Genomic DNA, 16528 nt, shown 5'->3' on the forward strand with positions numbered 1-16528 from the left:
ATATACTAAATTAAGCTATAGTCTTCATTGTAACCCTGAGGATATCTCAGGAATGAGGAGGTAGGAAGTGTTTATGGCTACCTTTTGAGCACAGGGTTGCTAAAATCTGACAGAGGTAGGGAGTTGTCCATAGTGGATACATGCCAGACATCAAGTATGTCTCAGTGAGTATCAGTGGGTAAAAATGTGTTGGTTAAACAATTCCAATTCAAGTTTCTTTCAAAGTATTTCAGGCCAGGTTGAAGATAAGACATAGTTACTTCTAGTCCCATAGAAAGTGCCAGGAGTGAGACTGCAATAGGCATTTTTATGCCTCGGAAAAAATGAGGTAGATACATTGATTGTGCTTTGACTAAAACATCAAGACCTAAAGAAAACCATACATTTGACTTAGTTGGAGTGAAGAGCAGGACTTCTAATGGTGGCTGGACACATTCTCCTTTTTTTTTTTTTTTTAAAGATTTTATTTATGAGAGAGAGAGAGAGAGAGAGAGAGAGAGAGAAAGGCAGAGACACAGGCAGAGGGAGAAGCAGGCTCCATGCAGGGAGCCCGACATGGGACTCGATCCGGGACTCCAGGATCACACCCTGGGCTGAAGGCGGCGCTAAACCGCTGAGCCGCCTGGGCTGCCCTCCTTTTTTTTTTTTTTTTTCCAGTTAGTTATTTGAGAGAGAGAGAGAGAGAGAGAGAGAGCAGGAGCAGGGTGATGGGTAGAAGGAGAAGCAGGCTCCCTGCTCAGCATGCAGGGATTCCAGGATCACGACCCAAGCCTATGGCAGATGTTTAACTGACTGAGCCACACACTCTTTTTTTGAACGTTAAGTGTGAGAGATCCAGGAGCATTCCACAATCCCCAGTCCCAGTAGAAATGGACTTTGAGGACTCAGCCAGATGATCATCTCACTGCCTCCATATAGGCTGGAGAGAAGAATGATGCTTATCCAGAATCCAGAATGGGTGGAGAGGAACAGATAGATGACATACTGGGGAAGAGGGTGGTTTTCTGTTGTCTTCCTTTCCTTTGGATTCAGATATAAACACTATCTGGTAAAGATGTAAGATCTGAAACATATTACCATCCTAACTGATAGACATAAATAACTTAGATGAGAGGTAAGTCTCAAAGAGAAGGGATTCTGAAATAATTATGTATCACTGCATCTGCTGAAGAGGTAAATATGTATTTATAGCTTCTCTTTGGCTATCTTCTTTCTTTCTTTCTTTCTTTCCTTCCTTCCTTCCTTCCTTCCTTCCTTCCTTCCTTCCTTCCTTCCTTCCTTCCTTCCTTCCTCTCTTCCTTCCTCCCGTCCCTCCCTCCCTCTCTCTCTTTCTTTCTTCTCTCATCTATGTATCTATAATTTTTTTACTGAATTTTGTTTTTTTTCACTTTCATTCTATTGAATAAAGTTCTTTATATCACTCTGGAGAGGGCAAGAATATGTAGGAGCCTGTTGAAACGATACCCCTGTATAGATTTTTATAAAAATAAACAACAACAACAACAAAACAAATAAAACCAAAGAAAAAGCATGGCATATGCCATTTTATAGGAAGACCATAATGTCATCTATTTTTACGGAATAAATGTTCCATTTCTTGATCTTTCATATAGAATTGGTTCTAAAAAAATTTAAAGTCACATTGATTTCTTATATCAATATGAGTAAGATTTATTCCCTGTAACACAAATTGAAATTAAGCTATATGTCTGGCCCATAAATCATCACCCATAGATTCAGAAGCAAACTATGAATACAGTGGGCAAAGAAATGTGAATATAACATAATAAAAATATATAGATGAAATAAAAATAGATAAGAGTAAAACTTCTAAATTGTAGTGCTTACAATTATAGAAACATAACTATGTACAACTAATTAATAAGGCTAAAAAATGGAATAAAGATTGAAAAGGGAGTTGGGAGTTAAGTTACAGAACCCTTTATTTTGCACAGCAAAGAGCCAATAGGCACTATAAATTTGAAAATGTAATATAAGGAAATTATGTTTTTATTTATATTTCTTTTATATTATCTCCATATATTTCCTGTCATGTTTAGTGGGATCTACCTTTAGGAATTAATATTTTTAATGTAAAGAAACATTTATCTAAAGTTCAATGACTCCTTTGGCTTTATTTCAATTTATTTTAATTCTGTGAATTTCATGTTAACTTTAATACATTTCCAATGTAAAATAATGTGAAGAGTATGGTCACATTTTATCTTTCTTATTCATATCTTACTTTATAAATGTGAGAAGTCTGAAATGATGTTCATAAAATATTGAGGTTAAGTGTTCCTCAGTAGTAGCAGTTAGGGGATTCTTACTTCCTTTTCAAAATTTTAAAATTTATTAAAGTTAACATTTTTTACCTGAGAGGAGGTGGAGAGTAATAATAGTAAGTGAGGGCAAGGGGGGAATTATCACTTCTTATTCTACATATTACTTGCATTTGTATCACAATTATGTATTTTATAATTTTTGTAAAAAAAACAAGCACTGACATTTTAGAAGTTAAATTTTAGGAAAAATACTTTTCTCCATCATATTCTTGCTTTTCTTATATTGGTAAAAGCTCAAAGAAAAATAGTGAGATATTTGGTAAAGTCTGTAACCAAGCTCAATGTACACTTCACAGGCTGTTTTATCAAACAGGTTGTGTGTTCTGTATCTCCATGAAAGTCTGAGAGTTTCTTTGGACATGAAATACTCCATGTAGGTTTAGTAAGTAGATCTACTTAATTTGAAGAGAGATTTAGGTACTAGTTACACAATTAGCATACATGCTTTATTGTCATATATATTTTTGCCTAAGTGCCAAACAGATTTGGAAAACCTTAGTTAAATTATTCCCCAAATATTTTTTAAAAGGATAGAATTGAATCAATCAAAGTATTTCAAATAACTGTCTTTTCTTTACGTTATCAATTCATAATGGTAGAAAGAAAAATCTTCAGAGAATTGAGGAGAACACTTGAGCTTAAATCAAACTTGACTCTTTTTCTTTCACTAGCTAATGTTCAATTGTTATTTTGAATCATGAGCACATTACCTAGAGTGCATGAGTTTTAAAGGATATATAATTATATTTGCAATAACAGCTACTGGCTTTAAAAGAGGTCTATGTGATCGAAAACTCATATAATTGTGTTTTAGGACAGTTAGAGAATGGTATAATTAAAATGTCAATCTATTATACATTCTTAATTTTTAATTTAAATGGAGATCTTAAATTTAATTGGTTTTTATTTGATTTCAAAAAACAACATACACATATTCTCCTGTTTTCCAATAGATGTCAGTATCAAAAAAGAAAAGAGATAGTTGTTTAATATGACTGTCTTGCAGCACAAAGGAGAATTTTCCCCCCTTCTTTCCAGCTTCATGTAATTAGAATTGCTATAGCTGGTCTAAGCAGTCCAACAAGGGACAGTAGTTTTTAAACACGGAATGATTATTATTTTTTGGGTGGGAGGAGTTCATGTGATTAGTATTTTGGGGATTATGGTGCTTGAAAAGGAATGAAACAATAAGGAAACATCTGACTGTTTTCAAAATAGTCCCTAGTGCCTTTATTTCTTTGTGGTTCTGTTACTCTGCCTCTTCTCTGTATAAGACCTAACCTCCATCTTGAGTTTCCATTTCCTACTGTTAATTTGAAAATGATTTTATGTTCAAAAACGTTTACCTTTGTTCATGTGGCATTTTGATTTTTGAAATCTATAATATATTTTTTAAAAATAATAATGAGTAGTCCTTTTTATCCACTCCATTTTCATTATTGTAGAACTTTAAATAAAGCATCATGTGTAGAAGAAATATTAGTTAACAGAGCTTGCAAATTAATCCACCAATAACATATAGGATTTGGGTTTGGAGAGAATTGGGAATTGGGAATTATGTTAAAAATAGGAAAGATTCATTCTGAAATTTGTATTTAATCCTATATTGTCAGTATGCATGGAGTCCTAACATGTAATGGTGTTGGGAGAAACGGTTAACACAATTCATGACATGCCTGGCATTTCCATTTATTACATTATAGCAATCTAAATTTACCTTTATCTCATTGCCTACTTTAGTACTTACAGCTACTTATGTGATCAAGAGAGAAATGAAAAAAAAAATCTCATACATTCTATTGTTTACATGTCCTTTTGCTGTGGTTGAGCCATCAAAAAGAAGTCCATCATCTTGTTCCTTCAGGCTTTGCTCTTTTGCATGAGGATGAGGACTGAAACCCAGATGGACTACGAGACAAACCATATGCAAGTTTCTGATCTGTACCAGATTCAGTTTTGCCCATAAGTATGTAAATGTGCAAAATTTTCAGGTTGAGAACCGAACATATGAAAGAATGTTTCCTTCTTATGATCAGAAAGGACCCTTTGCACAATGTAGGAACGTAGAGAGCACATGTTGCTATTCCTGTTCTGTAAAAAGAGAAAGCACAGTAGGAAAGCAGTTTTAGTGATACTGAAATGACAGTTTTCTGATAGGATTTTCAGGATACACATTCATACACATAGGTTTGAGCACTTTTGCTTGACTTTTTTGCCTCAGTCAGAAAGATGTGGGCTCTTATTACTTGTCACTCATCAACGATATGACCTAGACATGTCTTTTAATATCTCGAAACTGGATGTCACATACTTGCCTCATCAATTAGATTTATTGTGAAGGTATTGATAAAGCGCTTCATAAACACTAAAAAATGATGCAGATCGAATGTTCCCAAAGGGAAAAAACCAATGATTTACAACCATTTTTTTTGTTGGATCTAGAGTATTTTTGCCAATTAGGAAATCCATCAGCTCTCTCCAAAATTTTAGAGATTAATGGGCATAAGGGCATTGCTTTTAATGAGATGAGGTTTGTGTACGTGAAACATGACCAAAAAAGATCAAACATAAAAAAGGTAATATCTGAGTTAATAAAAAGTGAAGAAAAGGTGTTGTTTGTAGTTTTTTTTTGCACAAATCCCTTCACCCTAGTATTTACTTTCTTTTAAATTAAGTACTTACATAAAATTAAAAATATATATTCACATTTTTTTAAACAAAGTCAAAAACTGTAAGAAGGATTATATAATAATAAAAATAATAAAAAATAATGAAAATAAACAGTGCTCTCCCAGCCTACCAACAGTTCTATTCATTCCAAAGTAAATCTTTGTTTTCTGGTTTGGGTTCAACTGATGCTTACCTGGTCTTTAAATCCTCTTTTACAACATTTTTTTTTTATTTATTCCCAAAATGTAAACATTGTCTACTTATTTCTTATGATAAGAAAGTAATTGGCTCACATCTATTCCCTGCTACATCTCTCTACTCCTATGTTTCAGAAGACTTTCTTAAAAATCTATTTTTTATCCATAAATAGCATCTCTTGACCCCTCTCTGTAAAACAGAAGATATTAGAGTTTCCACCAATCTTTCCACTTTTCTCTATCCCAATCCACCTTCCTACTTGTCTTCTGAACCTTCAGTTTTATAATTTTAAGGTTAATGATATGCACATTCAACAGCTATCATCCGCCATTTTTAAGAACCATTCTAAGAAGTAAAACCCTAAACAGACTTTTTAACTATATTATGATACTTCCTTTTATGGGTCCAGTATTGATGCCTCTCCAAATAAACATTTGGGACACAAATTAAAGTTAATTTTCATCTCTATACCCTCAATCCTCAATTATTCCCAAGTTCTTAATCATAGTGTCAGTTTTATTCCACTCCCCTCATCCCTCCTTACTCACCCAACGTCTTTCCTGTACCATTCTCTTCGTGGTTGCTAGCTTTATCCTGGGAAATCCTCTCATTATTTTCTTGGAGGAGCTGAAACTGTTTCCTGGACCACCATTTTCTTTCTCTGTTTATCTCTTGTTTTGTCAGAACGCTTCATCAAATAATTCTCTGAGAGAAATTTTCCTATGAAAGCTTTTCTGAGGCATGGTATGCCGCCAGTGCCTTTATTCTGTGTATCCACTTCATTGATACATTGGCTGATTTAGGATTCTAGGTTAAACTTTCTTTTCCCTCAGACATTGAAGGTATATAGAGAGAGGCCTCTCTTCCACCAGAATACTGCTACATGTGCATGTGAACTTCATGATGATATATCTGATTACAGATCTTTGTTATTGCTTTTTTTCTGTTTCTGTTTTTATGTTATTGTTTCCTTTTTGTTTTGCTGACTTTCCCCGTATATCTGGTGTTTCTTGGTGCCTCTTCTCATCTGAGAAAGAGACTGTAGTAACAATGACTGTATGTACCTTGTATATAAGTAGAGATTCTTGACTCTCTTAGCTTTTAGGCAACCAAGGAGCATTGTATTATATTTTGGAGCCGTTAAATGCTAAAAAGAAAGAGGCTTTGTTCTAGGTACTAACTCCTAAATTGTTCAGAGTATATTAGAGAAAAATTCTCCTTTTTCTTCTCTGGGATGGTATCACCTCACTCTTGGCATTTCATGCTAAATGCAGAGAAGTCTTCAACATAAAATTTCAATTAATTATTATTTCAATATTGATATTTCATTCCTACTTTCCACTTCTATTTGTAGAGATTCTTTAGAGACAAACCTATCTCCCCCTTAGCTAGAGCCCCTCACTATCTATAGTCTTCACTGGGCCCAATGTTGTATTATTTTATCAGTCATTCATCCATGAATTGACTTTCTGGCTTTCTAATCCCTCCATTCCTATTCCCTTCTTTGTTTGTAGATACATACTTTATTCCATTACTCCTGATGTAATAGATAAAAATCTATTTTTAGATTCTTAGATTTTAGGAGGGAGGGAGATAGACTTACAGTTTCACTATATAATTTTAAATTGGAATTCTCCTTTAATTTTTCTATAGTTTTAATATTCACTCTAAAATGAAATTACAGGCATTTGGAATTCTATTTTTTTTCATGTAAATAGTTCTGTTTGATTTGCTTTATTTAGTTTAGTAGATGCGGCTCCTAAGAAAATAAACTGGAAAGTTTGTCAAAGTGAATACTGTAGGATCCAGGGATGTCCGAAACTTCTGAGGGTGTTTAGTTAAAACTTATAGATAAAGATATACATTGTTTTTATCTTCATAGTAGCATTTTCATAATGGCCAAAAGGTGGAAGCAAACCAAATGGATGAAAGGATAAAAAAATATATATATATTATAATTATTATATATACATAACTATATATATATGTATAGTGGAATATCCAGCTTTAAAAGAGTAGGAGATTCTAACAAATACTGTAGCTTGGATGGATTTTGAAAACATAATGCTAAATGAAATAAGCTCATCAAAATGGTGATACAGTATGATTCCACTTCTATGAGATATCTGGAGTACTCAAAATCATAGAAACAGAAAGTAGAATGGTAATTCCCAAGAAATGGAGGGAGAGGAGGAGTGGAAAGTCAGTGTTTAATGAGTACATAGTTTCACTTTTGGAAGGTGAAAAGTTCTGGAGATGGGTGGTGGTGATAGTTACACAACAATGTGAACATATATAATGCTATTGAACTACACACTAAAAAAGCATAAAATGGGCAATTTATATCATACATATTTTACCACAATAAAAATACATATTGGAGAATATATTTCTTTAGTTTAAATATGTTAACATTTTTTTATCATGAAGACATATATTAGCAATTGAGGCAGGTTCTGCCTTTATTTTTTTTTTTTTTTTTTTTAATTTTTATTTATTTGTGATAGTCACACAGAGAGAGAGAGGCAGAGACACAGGCAGAGGGAGAGGCAGAAACACAGGCAGAGGGAGAAGCAGGCTCCATGCACCGGGAGCCTGACGTGGGATTCGATCCCGGGTCTCCAGGATCGTGCCCTGGGCCAAAGGCAGGCGCTAAACCACTGCGCCACCCAGGGATCCCAGGTTCTGCCTTTAGATGTGTATTCTATCCTCTTTATATATTTCCTGTGTTTCTTCCTGACTTCAGAGAAAATAGATTATTTCATATCCAAAACTCACCCAGTTGGAAGTAGATCCAAGTAAATGGGTCTCATAGTGTCCATCCATTCTGCAGGGTGAATGAGAACAGCAGACCAGGTGTTTGAAGTTGGCAAGTGTTCATTTTCTTTATTAGCTGTCATGATATTCTGATGATTCAATTTCCAATATTGTAAAATGCTTATTTCATGCTTTAGATGAGCCACTTTTCTTGAAAAAGCTGATTACTTTATCAATACCATCTTCACTTAGATACCTTCATTTGTCTAGATTTTGTTCCTGGCTTTTAGTTCAGTGAAAGAAGAGGCAATATACCAAATTTTAGATTAGAACACTCTTAGGTATCAGATTCTGCTGTTTAACCACTTTTAGCAAGTTGCTTACTGTCTCGAAGGCTCACTTTCCTCAGAAAATGAAGATACTACTACTCAGTAGGGACAATCTGAAGATTCAGTGAGTTAATACACCAGCCGAGAAATCGATAACATGTCGCCTCTACGTTTGGGAGCCAAATTGCAGTAACGTTAGAATGAATTAGGCCATTTAGCCTCGGGTAGTGGTATTCAAAGAAAAACTCTATGAAACCAATTCTCTCTAATGCCCTGAGGGGCTCAACAAAGACAACATTGAGACATTAATAATTTCAGTGTATTAAACTCATAAAATTAGATAATTGCCCCCCTTTGCAAGTACAGTTTTCTATAATGTGATTGTTAAGCACATTTTAATTAGGCAGAAAACAGCATGTTTTAATAAATTTTTAAAAATGTTAAATATAATATCTCCTGGGGAAACAGTCTTTAATTTTATCTCATAACCACCAATCTGAATATTTTGACAATTATTTATACTTAATCTGTATTTCTGATACCTGGATGCTCATTTATTTTTTTTAAGAATTTTTATTTATTTATTCATGAGAGACACACACACACACACACAGAGAGAGAGAGAGAGAGAGAGAGAGAGAGAGGCAGAGACACAGGCAGAGGGAGAAGCAAACTCCATGCAGGGAGCCCAACGTGGGACTCCATCCCGGGACCGTGGAACCACACCTTGAGTCAAAGGCAGACCTCAACCGCTGAGCCACCTAGGCATCCCCTGGATGCTCATTTGAATCTTAATTTTCAAATAGTTAAAGAAATAAAATGACATTTCTCTTAGGAGAAAGGAAAAGAAAGAAAAAGAAGGGGACTAGGTAGGAAGGGAGGAAACAAAGATTATTTAAGGGAATCCTGAAAGTTATAAGCAAATTATTTTATTGTGTGAGTGTATTTTATACATGTAGTACTGTCATTATATAGTAAAATAAAACCTCCCCAGAATGTAGAAGAAAAATATTTCTATAAGATTTAAATTCATAACATTTTTCTTTTATATTCATTTGATAATACAAACTACTTTGTCATGTTCAAAGAGTTCATCACCATATTTACTATTCTTCTTCAATGCGCCCTTTTAGTTGAGTATTGATATTAACTAATTTTATCAGACTCTCTCTTAGAAAAATAAATAGAAATGGAAAGGCATGATATATTTAAGTTAGAAAATCTTAGGTCTTTCAGTTTGTCTGTTTTTTGGCAGTAAACTCACAGGTCTCAACTTCATCTTAACTTTATGGTATTTTCTTGAAAAAAAAAAAAGAAACTACTGATGAATATATTTCTGTTTTCAGTAGGTGGATGAATGAAGCCTAGGATTTCTGCATGTGCTTGACATCTCCTAAGCCATGCACTTTGGCTATATATGATATATGGCCCCAGGATAAGCATTTCTTTTATGAAAGACAGCGGGGCTTCTGCCCTCTGACTGCCAGTCTGCATCCCAAGGAGACTGCACTTCTTGTGTATGCCAGGTGTGAACCGGGAGGGGTGAGGGCAGATAATTTGTCTGAGACTTAATCATAGCCAGGGCTAGAGATTTCTTTTTCAGGATTAGAGCCCAAAAAGCTTGTTCACTTAGGCTCTGAACTAAGGATGAATAGTGAAAACCACAATCTAGAAAGAATATATGTCTTGTTTTCTATGAGAATAAGATTAATAGAATTTCAATACCACTGCACTTAAAGAGATTTATTAAGTTGGCTCAAAATCAAAATTAATTAAGCAGGTCCCACCAGTCTGTGGTATGTGTTCTTCCAGTCTAATCTTCTAAGTATAGCTCTGCCCCATATGATTTTCAAAACTCTGCATACTGAATTCTAATTTTCCTCATGCATAAGCTATTTGGTGGGCAAGATGTCCAGTCACACATGCTGTAGACTTAAAACCCATGCACAAATCTCATCTGTGAGCATTTACAGGTATATCAATATTCTTGTCACTCTCAATACCTTGGCCATCACGATTGGAGAGTCTCCCTTTTATTGGAAAAGTCAACTCTAAGGCTGGTTATTGTTTCACTAATATTCTGTTGGTAATGTGCCACTTGGTAAAACTTGCTTCACGAGTTCCAGAAAGCATTTGGCTCCCAACAGTACAAAGAACCATTGCAAGCATTTTTGGTCAGTTTTGATTGAATGCAGATTGTAGGATTGTTTTGCGAAACCACATTATTCTTTCAAATGTTTCTTCAGTAGTCACATATTACTTTCTAATGATAATCATTTGCATTTCCAGAGCCCTTTTGCCCCTGATGTTTTACAACAAACTTACTCAGAATTCATCTGTCTTCACTGTGCTTCCTTCTGGTTTGAGCTGAGGCCTGTAGCTCCTGGGCTTTTGCATGGCCACCTTAGTAAGTGGCTGCAAGGGAAGAGGAGAAAGGAGCACATGAAAACCACCCAGCTTGGGCTCTCTAGAGGGTGATGTGTAAAGCAGAATGCTAACATTTCCCAGACTCGCAGAAAAAAAATTTTTTTGAAGGGTATGCTATGAATTCTATTTCACCACCATTTAAAAAAATGTTTTTCATATGAATGTTATTGCTCTTTAGACGTCTTATATAACACTAAAGGTAACCTGAAGGTTAGGCGATTCTGTTGAATGTTTGGGCCCAACCAGCGCCTAGTTTTTCTTTTATTGTCTGCCGCCTCCGCCCCCACATACTTCTTTCTTGCTCCAAGTCTGGTGGTCCATGGCGCACTCTGCAGATGTTTCTCCCACACAGTGGGATAATGCCCTAGTGTGTCTGTGCACTTCCAGGCTAGGCTCATGTGGGAAAAAGGAAAAATTGGAGAGAAATCATAAACTTCTGGATTGGTCTTATTTCCTTTTGTGCCTTTCAAAAATGCTGAAACAGAGAAGAAAATAACTTTAGACCTATTCACCTTTCCCACACTGCTAGCTATAGGAAGTGGTGTATAAAGTGATTTAAAAAAAAATAAAAGTAAATAAATAAACAAATCATCATATCATGCCATCTTCCAGAAGTCCCAGGCAGGTTATTCTGTATTAGAAAACTTCGCATAATTTTGTTTAAATGGTATTGTTTAAGGAATTAGAAAAACTAGGAAAATTAGGAAAAATTTTCCTAACTAGGAAAAATTTTCCTAGTTAGGAAAATTAGGATGTCTGTGATGTACACTACATGCAGTTTATAGACTGCATCCCGGAATTTTGAAACAATTTTCATAAAAAAAATGAAAATTCCATGATTGTGCAGGGGAATATGGGACCCAAATGCTGAAAAAGCAGGCCTCATAGATAACAAAAGAAAACAACCACTATGATTTTCTCTGCTCCTCTCCTCTTTTCTCTCTACTACCAACTATTTATTTGCCCTTGACTAACATCTTACAAAGCATCCATAATTTAGCTGAGTATTATTCCAAATGGTAACTCTTTTAGTAATCTCAGTTATAATAATATTCTTAGTTCAAAATTGATGTGTCAATGACTGTGTTTGAAAAACCAGCTCTGAACTTCATTAAAATTAGGGTTTCTCCTGTCTAGCATCCTACTCCTTCCCAATTTGGCTTGCTGAATGTGAGAAGTGTGCAGTGAATGTGTGTGTGTACATGTGTGTGTCTAGAAGGAATACTGGGGGCTTAGTCTCAGGTTCTCTTTATTCTATCACATCTCCTGTGATAGAATAGTCAGAGCTTAGTCAGAGTTGAAGCAGAGAGGAGGAAAAAAAATCAGGAAAAAGTTTTCATACAGTTTTCTCCATGCTCAGGTGATGTTTAAGGCTAACTACCAGTTAGGCTCTCTCAGGTAAATTCCTGACAAGGGTGATGTCTCCCCACTTGAGGGATGCTGTTTAACTATCTAATTTGAGAAAAGGTGTAGCACATTATAGGGGATGACAGTGTATCTTCTGAGAGCATTACTGGTTGTATGGCCTTATGTAAATCACTTAATCTCTCTCTGATTCAGTTTTCCTAGCTGAAAAGTAAAAATAACACTATCTACCTCATAAGGTTGTTGTGAGAATTTAATGAGTTAATACATTTAAAATGCTAAGAAGAGTGTCAGGAACACAGTAAGCATTGTATCTTTTTTTTCTCTCTCTGATTCAGTTTTCCTAGCTGAAAAGTAAAAATAACACTATCTACCTCATAAGGTTGTTGTGAGAATTTAATGAGTTAATACATTTAAAATGCTAAGAAGAGTGTCAGGAACACAGTAAGCATTGTATCTTTTTTTTCTTTTCAGTTACTATAATTGAAGAAGCAATGTCGATAGGATACAAGTCTGTAAGTAAGGGGGGAAATTATACATCAAAGATAGACGTTTGGGGGCTTAAGCCTCCAGATATGTTTTAGATCTTGCTAGTACTATGGGATTGGATAATGGCACCTAGAAAGGGAGTGTAGACAATTAGAATGTCAAGGATTGAGTTCTAAATCCTGGACACTGAGAGAATTATGGATTGTGGAGATGAGAAAACACTAGCAAGAGGGGCACATGACCACAGGGAAAACCTAGGTGAGTGAGGTGTCCTATAAACAGAAGGGAAAAGTATTTTCAGGAGGACATTGTGAAAATGGTGTCAAATGCTGCTGAAGAGTCAGTAATATAGGGGCCATGAACTAGCTATGGGATTTAACAACACGGGCATTGTGCTAACTTTGGTAACAGATATTTCAGTGGAGCAGTGGGGTGAGAGGGTGGGATGGAGTAGGTAGGTAACTCCCAACTGGCTTATGTTCAAGGGAAAAAGGGTAGAAGAAAATTAACAACAATGATTATAGACAACTCTGGAGGATTTGAGAGAAAGTAAATGGAGATGAATAGGGACAACTGGAAGCAAAGAAAGAGTGAAATAAAAACTTTTTAATATGGGGGGAAATAGCAACCTTTTTTGCATGTTGACAGAAATAATCCAATAGACAGAGGGAAACGGAATTACTGAAGTAGATGGGAACTTGGACACAAGCACAAAGTTTAGCCCTATTTAAGAACAGGAACAGCCCATTACTGGCAATAGGTTTGGGTGGTGGTCTTAATGTCAGTAAAGTTCTCTTTGATGGTTTATATATATATTTTTTTTGTTTTCAGAGAACTAAGGAACAACATCATCAACCAATACTGAGAACATGTTGAAAGTCTGAAGGGTACAAAATGGTCACTGTGGAGTGTGGAAGAATGAATGAGTGGGGAAGGATAGTATGATTGCTGGACAGATTTAAGAGCTTACTTCAGGTATGCAATCATGATAAGTGAGATTAGATTCAGGATTGTGTGTTTTCCTCTATTCATATTCAATGACAAGAGTGCAGACAGAAAGAAGACATATCATTGGATTTAATCCCTTCTTTATGATTAATAAGACCAAAACAGTGATTGTAATGATTGTTCATGAGCTTCAACCATCTAAGAAAGTAAGAAAATGCATGAGGAAGAGAGAGACAATGGAAAGGTGGTAGGAATGCCTCACAACCCATGTAGTGAGTTGGAAAAAGAAGATACAGCTATCAGAGAATGACATGTTTAAAGTTGAAAAGACGACAGAATTACAGTTATTGATAATGACAACAAGGCTAATGTAAATCACTTGGGCAAAGGGACCAAGAAATAGAGATGCCAGGATACTAGAAAGATCATTTATGTGGATATTGAATTGCCAAGAATTACAAGAGGACTATTGGGGACAATGACAATAAGCTACCAGTAAAAGTCTTCAAAGGATTAGAGGAGACATCCACAGAGTGTTAAAAACTGCCACAAGGAAATTTACCTATAAAGGATTTACAAATGGAATTTACAAGATCTTCCAAAAGAGAGAAGATGCCAACTGATTTTAGACATTTCTTCAAACTTTTTTTTATTATCAAAGACCTGAAAATAAGATCTCATTTTATAAAATTTTCAGTTTCTATTTCATTAGAGAACCATAAAGAAACCCAATTTCATGTTGCAATCACTGTGGGCTGAATTTGTCAGCCAGTAAAATGTTAACAGGCAACCTCTTCTCTACTATAAGCATCTACCTCAATTCCCTGTCTTCCACACCACTCTGGGGTCCCATGAGGATACACAATTGTGGCAGTGAATTTCAATGATCAAGAAATCCAAATAAAGCTAACTTTTATATTTCATCTTTGCCTCTCCTATATTCTAGTACAGAGAGGTAAGGGCAGAAAAAGCTATTTCTGGTTGCATTTTTCAAGCTGATAGGTTACATTTATGAAAAACTATAATAGTTCTATAATAAATGTTGTTTACCATTCATGTTTAATAATAAATTTAAAACCTAAATGTTTTCCTGATACAGTAAGCAATTTCCTTTTGTGTGCTGGGACTCTTTCCCTTTTCCTCCACAGAGCTAACCACACTCACATGGATCAAATGACCTGAATTTCCTGAGTTGTCTATGTACTCCCTGTACTTAAGGCTCCCAAGTACTACATATGCAGCGGACAGTTGTTTGTTTTTCATTTTAGATGAAATACCCGTTAAGGGACTCCCTGAGACTTTTCACTCCAAAAAAGTGAAAAGGAGGCCAAAAAAGTAATTTATCAAATAGTAAGTCAAAATGTGGTCATCATAAGCACACAGAAGGTAAAGTAGACTATTCTTCATATAAAACTGTTTTAATTTAATTGTAGTAGAAATAAGGGAGGGAAAATAAATGGAAGGAATAGAATAATATAGCCAAGAAAAGATAATAGGGATTAAGAAGGAAAATCATGTTTGAAAAATAAAAATTAGAGTGCATAAATGGTTCTAGGATTCTTAGATGATGAAGGACATTTTATTCTGGGTATTATAACTTCATTCTAAGGTTGTCTCCATTGACTTGATTCCAATGAACATACTCTGAAATAAAACCCTATTAATTCATTATTAATCCAAGTCCAAATTTGATCATCTTTTCAAAAGAAATGTAGTTTTACTTTAAAATACAGAAGTAATTTTGGGGGTGCCTAGGTGGCTCAGTCAGTTAAGGTGTTTGGCTTCAGTTCAAGTCATGATCTTGAGGTCCTGGGATGGAGCCCCGCATCAGACCTCCTGTTCAGTAGTGAGCCTGCTTCTCCTTCTCTCTCTGTCCCTCCCCCTTCCACTTGTTCTTTTCTCTCTCTCTGTTTCAAATAATGAATAAATGAATAAATACAGAAAGAAAATAAAATACAGAAGTAATTTGGATAGGCTGCTCACCGGGAAGCTCAGAGTTACAAAGGACCCTAGATATGATCTGGCCCAGCGCTCATATTTTTGTGAGAAAGAGCCTGGTACACCAGATGACCAAATTGGTTTGGAGGCCTTTATTCTAAAGATTCCTCAACCTCTTTTTATCTCTACGTGTACATATCAAAGAATTTCTTGGGGAAAAAGCTATTTTTAACAGTTTAAATATGATCCCAGGTATTTTGCTGTAAACATTATATAACATTGATATTTCAAAGTAATGGAAAAAGAATAGTTTATTTGTAGAGAGTGGAAAGAAAATTTCAGACCAGTCAAGGACCAATGATCATCACAAGCTCAAAAGGAAGCTTCTGATCACCAGAAGTCCTACTGGGGACAAGACATCTAGCCATCTTGTTAAATAAGAGAGGATATACAGATCTTCTCTCCCTTAGAACAAGGATTTTTACATGTTAGAGTGCAAATAATCCTCCTGGGGAGGTATTTATTTATGCAGATGTCAGAACCCCTCTCTGGAGGTCCAGATTCCTTAAATCTGAAGTAGAGTTCTGAAAGTAGCAGGGTGTTGTGATGCAGATAAATTTGTCAGCCCACAAATTGAGATATACTACCCTAGTCAGACACCATAAATGAGATTTAATATCAAGCCACTCAACATAGGCTTTTGTCAGATAACTTTTCATGCATGAATAGCTAAATCTCTCACATCTAAGAGCTACAAAATAAGTCTTCATCACATTGAATGGATTCTTGAAGTGATCAATGTTAAAAAGCACAAGGATCTCAATACATTACATCAAATTTTTATCACTTTGTAAGGGTTTTTAAGGCACTAACACATTAGTTCTTATATTTACTAAATTTGTATGTTTAGCATTTAAAAGATGAGTGTTTAGTTCATTTCCAGTACACCAACATAGGATATATCACAGTAGTATTAAAGAATGTGAAAGAAAGGAAATTATTTTCCTGTCTGTAGGACACTTACAAATGCATTACATAGGGCTTATTGGAGAGTAAGTGTCT

The 16528-nt window shown here is 35.2% G+C and overlaps 1 long non-coding RNA gene across 1 annotated transcript; it reads right to left on the minus strand.

The window, feature by feature from the left end:
• Positions 1 to 1346: 1346 nt before the first annotated feature.
• Positions 1347 to 12071, minus strand: LOC119866889. Its single transcript, XR_005369185.1, has 3 exons — positions 10625 to 12071; positions 7992 to 8253; positions 1347 to 4436 (listed from the first exon to the last, which is right to left on the minus strand). It is a non-coding gene; the product is annotated as an uncharacterized LOC119866889 (long non-coding RNA).
• Positions 12072 to 16528: the final 4457 nt, after the last annotated feature.

The sequence above is a fragment of the Canis lupus genome, chromosome 14 (assembly GCF_011100685.1).
Source record: "Canis lupus familiaris isolate Mischka breed German Shepherd chromosome 14, alternate assembly UU_Cfam_GSD_1.0, whole genome shotgun sequence".
NCBI lineage: Eukaryota > Metazoa > Chordata > Mammalia > Carnivora > Canidae > Canis > Canis lupus.